We start from the raw sequence: 9,819 nt of genomic DNA, 5'->3' as shown, positions 1-9,819 counted from the left end.
GCTTATTTGAATATTAGAGTAGCTCTTGTGTTTTGGAGTCCTAAAATCAGACCTTCATTCAGTCCTGCTCTGTCCTCTTTTCAAGTCAAACCAACACGAGGACAAACTGGATTCCCACTGATCTGATGCAGGCTTTCAAAATACATTTGTCAAAGGTTTTCTATCATCTTGCCAAATCTAATTGGACAGACAAAAGGGGAGCGAACGTTGGCTGTTTTCCTGGAGTGCTGACAGTCGTCCCTCCTCACGTTCCCTCCCGCTGTCAGACCAGGTACAGGACTCCTCACTGTCACCTCCTAATTACAGCTGGATGGCGAAGAGCCCTGTCGTGTCGGCCCATCAAACCTTTGTTGCAGTTGTTTTGACACTCTTTTTTCACAGTCCTTGCTTCAGACACAGAAGAGTGTCGCTTTGTTCTGACAGCGATGTTGTTTTAGACCTGAGGGCGGTTCTCAGGTGTCTGGTGGTACAACAGGGGTCTTGATAGAACTTGATACCAAATTCCATTGAAATAGGTGTGGAGAAGTAGTGCAAGATGAAAGTATATGTTGCTTGAAGAGTGTGTGGTGGCTGGTGTAGAGTATTAAATCAAAAACTGTAACAGGTCCCACACTTACAGAGCTTTATACTAAAAAATGATATCTGCATCTCCCTGCGATAGCCATTACACTCTTCCTGCTGTCCTTTTTATTCTCTATGGATGGTGACAATGGGTTTGAGCTACAAACTGACCACAGACTAAATATTGCGCAAACACGTGTGGAAACTGATCTACCATATTGGTTTGAGTCCAAGACGAGGAAACAGGTCTGAAAAAGTCAAGTGGTCTGATATTCAGGGTGCATGTCCTGCTGCACGTGTCACTGAGTGAACTAAACCTCCTATGTATGGAGTACGTCTGGCTTTATAGATACTCTGAGACGGTCAATTCAAAGTGTTTCAGTCAAATACATCCTTATGCACCTAGTGGGTTAATTCCTCAAACAATAATGAGACTGCAAACCTTTATATGAACCTTGTAAACAGGGGTCGTCTTATATTTGGACCAATACTTCAGGGATACACTGAGGACTCAGTACTTCAGAGGTACACTGAGGATTCAGTGCATCAAGGTACACTGAGGATTCAGTATTTCAGGGATACCCTGATAATTCAGTACTTCAGGGATACACTGAGGATTCAGTACTTCAGGGTACATGGAGGATTGTGTCTGACAGCCTAAAGGATTTTCATTTATCATTTCCTCAGCTGGCTCACCACCACTTTTATTGTGGACTTTATCATAAGATATTTTCTGAATTGTACCTTGTCTTAGGTTTTGCAGATTTTTCTGCTTTCTAAATCCACGACTTGGCGTTTGACTTCTACCACCAACAGGGCCAACTAATTTCATTTTGCGCTTGTGGGGGCTCAGAGTTACTCGGAATGATCTCGATCATACTCAGATTTGTCATTCATGGTATGATTCTTGGTTGATTTCTCCCAGAAGAAGAAGAGCTCACTTGATACAGTAAATCAGGTGAACTTACAGGAAGTCCAGCATTGAGTTGGAAATTTCAACTTGATGCAAAGGAAATCTCTGTTCGCTGGTTCTCTGTTCTCAAACCTGTGGTTCTTGGAGGTTCTGTCCACCCATCCTCATCCCTCCTTTCATGGATTCTGTTTCTTGTTTTCTTGTTTCTGGTTGCGTCTCGTGTTCTGAACCCTAACGTCTTCATTATGTCGGCTAAATGATTCACAGCCTGGGTCGGTGCTCAAAGTGATGAAGAGGAAAGCTCCAGCAAGACCAGTAAAGATGAAACACAAGAGAGTGTAAAACACTTTGTTTTGGATGATTTTTAACATGACAACATGACACCATGACAACATTTCTCTGTTTACTCATACAAGCCAACATTTCCAGCTGGAAGTGAACCGTGGGCATTCAGCTCTTTTTAGAATTCTTCACAGAGAGCTTGGCTTTGTGTGCTGTGTGGAAAACCCCAACTATTACAATGGAAGATATTTAATGATTTGTTAGGAGAGGAGGATACTGGAGTTTAATGAGTCATATGATAATACAGAAGAAATGCAGCTAATTATCCTTCTCAGGAATCCATTATTCTGAGGATCCATTGTTGGCGCTAAAGCTCCTCAAACCCCAACAAACCATTTACCCTCATTGCTGCATGTTTTCAATGCCATCGCTTTCGAAACATAACTAGATCCATTGTTGACCTAATTTCCTTCAGCAGCCACAATCAGCTTGGTATTCTTTAGTAATCTGATCGACTGAAGAATAATCCATGTTTGATGTCAAACCTCTGATCATAGGTTGACTTCATGTCAGTGACAAGTTAAGGTTAACATGAAAACGTCGGTCCACAATTAGTGTTTAAATCGGTTTCCATGAATTATACAATTTATTAAAAAGTAAAACTGAAAGTACATGACAATGTGGGTGGTCATTTGTGAAAAACCTGCATATTACATGCTAAATTGTACACTCATGCAAATCGCTAGCTCTTTTGGTTTGCTTGTGTTTTTCTGATAATCAACCAAGAATAAGGCCACAAAGAACATTTCATTCAAACGGGAGCATTGAAATGAGGATGTTTATGTGCATTAGGTCCCATGTACGTAAGATTGATCTGTTGGAAATAGGATTGCTTTTGTGTTTGCCTTTGCTTGGATCCACCAATGAGTGAATGAATAGAGCGGTGGAGACCTCACATGTGTGAGATGAAATGACACCATGAAATAACTTTGAATTTGGCAAAAACAAAAACAGAGCATAACATGGGGGATGACTGGTCACAAAGTTTGAGGTTCCCAGAAAGCAACTCCTAAAAGCAAATGAAAGTGCTGGAGAGTCAGTTGGGTGTTAAGGTTTGCTCAGAGGACTAGGGGTTCTGGACATCGCCGTTGGTGGAGGAGGAGCTAAAGGATGAGCTCATTTCCTCTTAAAATGCATTAAGAACATCGACGGTGCTTTCAGACATAGTATCATATTGCACGTTAATCTCTTGGCATTAACTCCTCTTTTTGAACAATATCAGAGACAATCCTGTTTTTCCTTATTCACTAAAGCAGATTTGCTAATTTGATCATTTGTGTTCATAGATCAGCTCCTACACGTCTGTGTGCCCATTATCACTGAAGCCTTGAGTAGATAAGCCCATGATGTCACACGTTTTATTACTTTCTCATTTTGACAATGAACCAAATGTTTTCTCTTCATTTTAGCTTAATCGTCCTCATTACCCCAATCAAAATGGATCATTTCAGATTATCATAAATCCAAAGACGTACAGATATTATCAACAAATATAAAGTTATATTTTCCGTTCTACTTAAATATTTGAGAATATTTCCAGTTTTGCTTTCCTCTGATGGCAGTAAACCACACACTCAATTTCATATTGTCGTCACACCCATTCATTTTAAATGCCCTAGAAAAGCTAAATAAAAATCCTAAAATACATCATGATCAAAGTGTGTCTGTTCAGAGAAAAGTAAATTGGATGAGATTTAGCCGAGAGTTCCAGAAAAAAAGTGAACTGACCTAACCTGAGTCATGGCTAATTGCTAATGCTAACTTGACCCGTGGTGTAACCGTAAGAAAAGATGTTTCTGAACCCCAACGCCAACAAATTACCTTGTGTTAATCTACTGTCAAATGATATTGTTTTGAAAATGAAACCCTTTCACTGAGTTTGGATTTCTGTCTCGCACACACACACAGCTGATGATCACAGCGGTGATGATCCGTCTTCCAGATGTGGACGTTCGACGTTGGGGCTGATGTGACGCACTGCCACCTGAGATTTGTGACGGCTTGACGTCAGCGTCCCTTTAACACTTCCTGTGGAAGGACGTGTGGCTGTGTGTGTGTGTGTGTGTGTGTGTGTGTGTGTGTGTGTGTGTGTGTGTGTGTGTGTGTGTGTGTGTGTGTGTGTGTGTGTGTGTGTGTGTGTGTGTGTGTGTGTGTGTGTGTGAGCTCATCTAACTGATGTGAAGCCTGGGTTCACACTGAATCCCCATCGTTCCAGTTTCTGAGCCCCGCACTGCCGACTGGCACTAATTTGAACCATGTGGACATTTTATGAATACTCACATGCAGATAAACACTCAGAAAGTCCACATATGTATGAACAGACACAAAAGAAACATCTGCACCAGCTCCCCCTCCTGCTCAGACTGGAATACCTTCACATCCGTACTGACTGCATTGTGTCTGCCTCGTATGGAAAACACACTCAGTGGGGTTAAATGCACGCGGGCGCCGGGTGATTGCGCTCACTACAGGATCTGTTGGAAAAGCAGCATGGTGTGTTTGATGGTGGTGTTGATACACTGCAGCTTGTTGTGACACAGCCAACAGGAGGTCTTGGATCCAGAGAAATTCCTCGACCATATTCCAGCTTTGATTCGAGGAGCACGTGCAGCAGTGAATCCGTTTTAACACTCAGGCCCCGTTTACACAACGTTTCACGTGACAACACCTTATCCGTTAAAAGAAAGTGGTGCGTTTACACTGCAGCAGCAGACACACTGACAACAAGTAACAGAACTCTGTCGCCTCGGGCAGACTCTGCAGGAAGGAATCGACACCATGAAGGAATTGTTCCACCTTGGGAGTCGGTATAAAAAAGTCACAGATGCAGTGGATCTGCACACTGGTGTCGTGTAAACGGACCCTCCAACAGTAAAGAAAGCTTTGCGGAAACACTTGTATTCGTTGTCGTGTGAAGGAGGCCTGATCTGAAGCCGGTCAGGATGACACACTTACGTACGTATCGTCCACAGAAAGCCCAGATGTGGCTCTTTGGGGTGTTCTGCTTGTCCTCAGCTATGATTTTGAACAAAATCTCCATAACCAAATGGCTGAAAACCAAAGAGCATGACTCATTTCAATCCATTTGTTTACATGGTCGAGAACAAAGGGAAGGCCAGAAAGCATTATTGAGTTTAGAGTGAGGCAGTCACTGTGGTTACTCCTCAACATCTTCATGCTCTCATTGTGTGACAAACAAAATTATGGCAGTTTGGGATCATTGTTTCAGAGGAGTGCTGGCTTTCAAAGTCAAAATAATTCTGCTTCAACCAGAACTTAGACATTTTATTTGATCAAGGCTTTACTTCATGGTGGATAAGCTTGTAAGAAAAGAACCATATCGTCATTTTACAATGAGCAGTGGAAAACCAACACCAGGATAGGCTGCTATTGAGCTTTGTGTTCTACCAGTTGAACTGTCTGGATCAAATGTGTGTGAGCGGCTGTTTTCTTATTGAAATGATCAAAATAACTGAATGAAAGCTCTGAGGCGCACAGCGAACCGTTGGTTTCCCAGATGAGTCAACGTTTCACTCTGTGTGTGTGTGTGTGTGTGTGTGTGTGTGTGTGTGTGTGTGTGTGTGTGTGTGTGTGTAGCAGGCATGTTTTGATTCAGTGTGTTTCCCCCTTCCCAGAAAAATTGTTGGTATTCAAGGCATGCTGGTCAAAACAGCAGCCGACCTGAGCACCTCTCAGCACACACACACACACACACACACACACACACACACACACACACACACACACACACACACACACACACACACACACACACACACACACACACACACACACACACACACACACATACACACACACACAGAGTCACATGGTAGGTGTCTGCCTTGGAATGACTAGCGGTTCTCCAGCCCATCCCCTGTTCCACATTTATTGAATTAGGACACATAGTTTGGTCTTGAGACAAAGCGAGCTTTGTCCCCGCTGTGTGGGGAGCTACTGGTTGAGTGTGGGCTCATCAAACTCTGTCAAACACCACTACCAGCCTTGCCTGACAGACTCACAGCGAAGGTCTCCATCAGAAAACAACCTGGAGCCACTTCTTGTTAATGCTGGATGAGAAGAATCTTCAAGTCTCCACTTCAAGAGGCTCACTGCGGAGCGCCTGCTGAGAGAGGCTTGAGGTGCCCGCCGCTGCTGGCGTCATCTAGGATGTGCTCACAATTAAAAGACGAGTTTGTGCAGTCATCTGGTGGCAAAACTGCAGCTCTGGACAGTTTCATTCCAGCTGAGCTTTGGATTGAAAGCAGCCACTTACTATGGAGACTCAACAGAGGAAATAAACACTGCAAGGACGAGAAGGAAAGCTAACAAGCTGGGTTTAAGTGTATGTCATCTCTGTGTGTTCAGTCTTTGGAAGGGAAGAGAAGCAGAAACCAAGTCCAACCACAAACAGAAAAGGAAACAAGAACAGAGAAACACGGTTTACTCCATAGATACCAACATCTAGTGTTCCTTCAAATACACTGGCAACCTACACAGATTTTACCTGTAAGAGAGGGTGATTTGTATTGATGCAACACATTTCCAATTGATCCTGATTCAACCTGTCATCACATCTCAGAGACTCTTGTCAGCTTGTCAGCTTGTTCAGAACCCAGCAGCTCATCTTTCCAGCAGATTGTGTAAATAAGTTCTTACCCTCTGGTGGCTTCTGGGCATCGTCTCCCTGTTCATCCTAAAGTATTAGACGACATTGCTCTTACCAGGCCTCATGTGCCTTGCTGGTGCTTCACGCTCCCAGGACAGAACTTTTAAATGACCTACCTGTTGATATCAGGCGTGTTGTGTGGAGATTTTCAAAGTCCATCTCCCTCCATATTTCTCATGACACTCCAACTTGCTCCAACATTTCCAGTGACTGGACAGGGAGAGGCCTCTGCAGCTGGGCGTGGCGCCTAGTATTCCCTGTTTCCATATGAAAACAACACTCCCCTTCATATAGCTTAGTTTTGGATATGGAAATGTTTCTTTTGGATATATACATATGGAGTTTTTTTTCCCAAAAATAGTAATGTTTAGTCACAGAAAGTTAAAATGACTTTCCTGTCATAACATCATCTGACCTTTCCATCTTTTCTGGCATTCACTGCCCAGACAGGGGCTCTGCTGCACACTATAGAAAATGTGGCCTAAATGTGTCAACAGAATGTGTCAGAGACAAATATACAAAGAAGCAGTGAACACCAGAGGAAGGTGGGATGTTATTAAACCAAATCATGACACTCAAGCTGTTTCATATCCAGCACTTTAATTTGAGTGTGTGTCTGAGGAACATGACAGTTTGATGGCTGACCGGGGCAGAGATATATCCAACTTATTACCGTATCTCATTCTCTATTAGATTTAATCGCGGTCGGGGGGTCGAACGCTGATGTCACTGTTGACTTTTACGCAGCAGAGCCAAGCTGACGTCCAGTCTGAGGTTTCACTGTGAGCACACAATCGCACATAATAGAAGAGTAGAATGAGCACGTATCCAGACTGTGCTTCGTCACTCTAACTCCGTCCTTTCATCGCTCATCGTTTCAACCCACACATGCTCACCACACACTCCCCCTCCATCATCATATCTGACTCTGATAAGCTCGAGCTGAAGTCCTCCCAAAGGACGTCTCGGACTTCTGCACCACAATTAACTGACTTTGGGGGTCATCTGGCCAGCGTACTCCACAGAACTCCACAGAACGTATAGGAATACAACCTTGTTCTGCCCATAATAACACTCCAAACCCAACCCTCCTCCTGCATTTTAGCCTTAGAGATGTTTGTCTGGCCTTGTTAGTTCTCCAGCAGCACAGGGAATTTTAAGGCAGATAAGATCTGAAGGTTTTTTTTGGTTCAGATTAGTCTGCAGTTTGTTTTCATAGGCATGCCCAAAGCAATTGTCACCGACCACAGTCATTTTGCATGTGTGAGGCCCTTTGATTGTATTGAACTTAAGACACTCGTGAGGATGAATTTAATTCAGTGTGACACATGACAACTTTAATAAAAGCAACAGGACGTTAAAGGCTAAAAACTACAGACTAGAGCTGCACAGTCCACTAACTTTCACTTAAAGAAGGGATTAAATGATTGAGGGTTAGAGGAATGAAGTCCCTTGCAGTGATGAACCCTTTAGTCCATTTTAAACTAATTGTTTTGACTTTAACTTCTCTGGCATAACGTACCGTGTTTAAAAGCCACTGCACCCATATGATACACAAGCAGTTATCCAGCTGAGTAATGGCGAGTGAGTCAGTAATGTTCAGGAAATGAATCGTGAGGTTTTACCATTTACAGCATGAGGTTAATAGGTGACTTGAACCCTAACCTCAATCTCAGCTGAGCTCAATCATCCCATGGTCCTTAGTTGAATGGATGCATATTTCAGTCTAAATTTTAAAAGCATAATTTCAGTTCTGAAAATCAAAGCATAAATGTTAGAGTGAAGTTAAATGATGATGATATATATGTCGCTGCTATGTTGTCAAGCTGAATAAAAGACAGTGTCGTCAGCATAAACATGCAGTTTGTCATCAGTGCAAATCATATATGAGTATGGGCAAGACAAAAGGCCCTAAAATCAAACCCTGAGGGACACCTTTTAATTTTGATGTTCCTTTTAGACCCTCTGCATGGTCTGACAGATTTCTAACTACACAGACATCTAAAATCCTGAAGCAGTAGGATGTTGAAAACACTGTCTGTCACATCGTGAGCGCTGTCATCCTGCAGCACACATGAATAAAACACTGTAACTAAACTAAATGTTGTAAACTTTTTAGATCTGTGTATATATGTATAGTGTGCCCCCACACACATTCCCTGTGAGCCAGGCTTGGTTACAGAGGCATCATGGTGATTATCCCTGAGGGGAGTGCACTCGAACCACCTCCTCTGTGCTTCTCCCTGAAGCGTCTGTAACTGAAAGGTGAGCCCAGACATTATTCTTTTCTCCCTCCCTCCCTCTGTCTCATGTTGCTCGCTGAAGAAGTGCAGTCCTGCCCAAAAAGAGGGAAAAGCAGTGTCAGATAGCCTCTGTAATCTCCCCTCCCCACCCTGATTCCCCTCCTCCTCCTCCTCCTCCTCCTCTTCCTCCTCCTCCTCCTCTTCCTCCCTCGGTGGCAGATGGGATATTGAACTCAGACTGGCTCTGCTTTGCCCCTGGGGATGGGGTTGTCAGGAGAAATGAGATGCTTATGGTAATAGATTGTAATTAGGAAAGGCCACTGCTTTTCTCTTTGAATGTTCTTCTCTCCTTCTCTTACTGTATGCAGCCTGCAGGTACTTCCACCATTCAGGTAAACCTGGTCCAGACTCATCCTAACGTTCAGAATTAGCATTAGCATGCTTTAAGCAACAAGTAATCTCAGACCTCACAAGATTACTGAGCATGCTAATGGAGTATGGATCTGAGGGGACGCTGGTGGTGTCACCATGCTGGGAATTAAAAGCCTCTGTAGTAGATGCCCCTGGTTTATAAGTGCAATTATCTCAACACATCATCAAACCTTGACAAGAAACATTTCTGGATCTTTGAGGCTCCACAGCTGTCAGATGTCACCAAGATGTCAGATGATCAGTTCAACACAGTTCAACAGAAGTGTGAGTAAAGTTAAAGAGGAGGAGAAAGAGAGTCTTCATGCAGGCGGAGCAGAGCCGGGAAGGAAAAGTAGGGAAAGGAAAGGAAAATGGTGCCTTGAAGGACACCCGGGAAATCTGACTACCGCCAGGCGTGGGTTCCAGCAGCGGGACTCCCTGGAAAGAGTGCTTAAGATGAGAATAAATAAGTGAAAGGTGAAACTGAAAGTTCTTTTCTTACAACAGACATGTAAGTGTCTTGGTTAAGGCTCTCAGTGTCTCTGGATATTGTGGTACTTCCTCTCACAGTTCAAAAACAGACATGTCAGCTTAATTGGTGACACTAAATTGGCCCTGGTGTGAATGTGACCGATTCTCTCCCTCTTTTTGCCCTGTGATGGACTGGAGACCTGTTCAAG

The sequence above is a fragment of the Lipophrys pholis genome (genome assembly GCF_963383615.2).
Source record: "Lipophrys pholis genome assembly, chromosome: 18".
NCBI classification, from domain to species: domain Eukaryota; kingdom Metazoa; phylum Chordata; class Actinopteri; order Blenniiformes; family Blenniidae; genus Lipophrys; species Lipophrys pholis.
The sequence above is the reverse complement of the archived record's forward strand: the minus strand, read 5'-3'. Positions refer to the sequence as shown.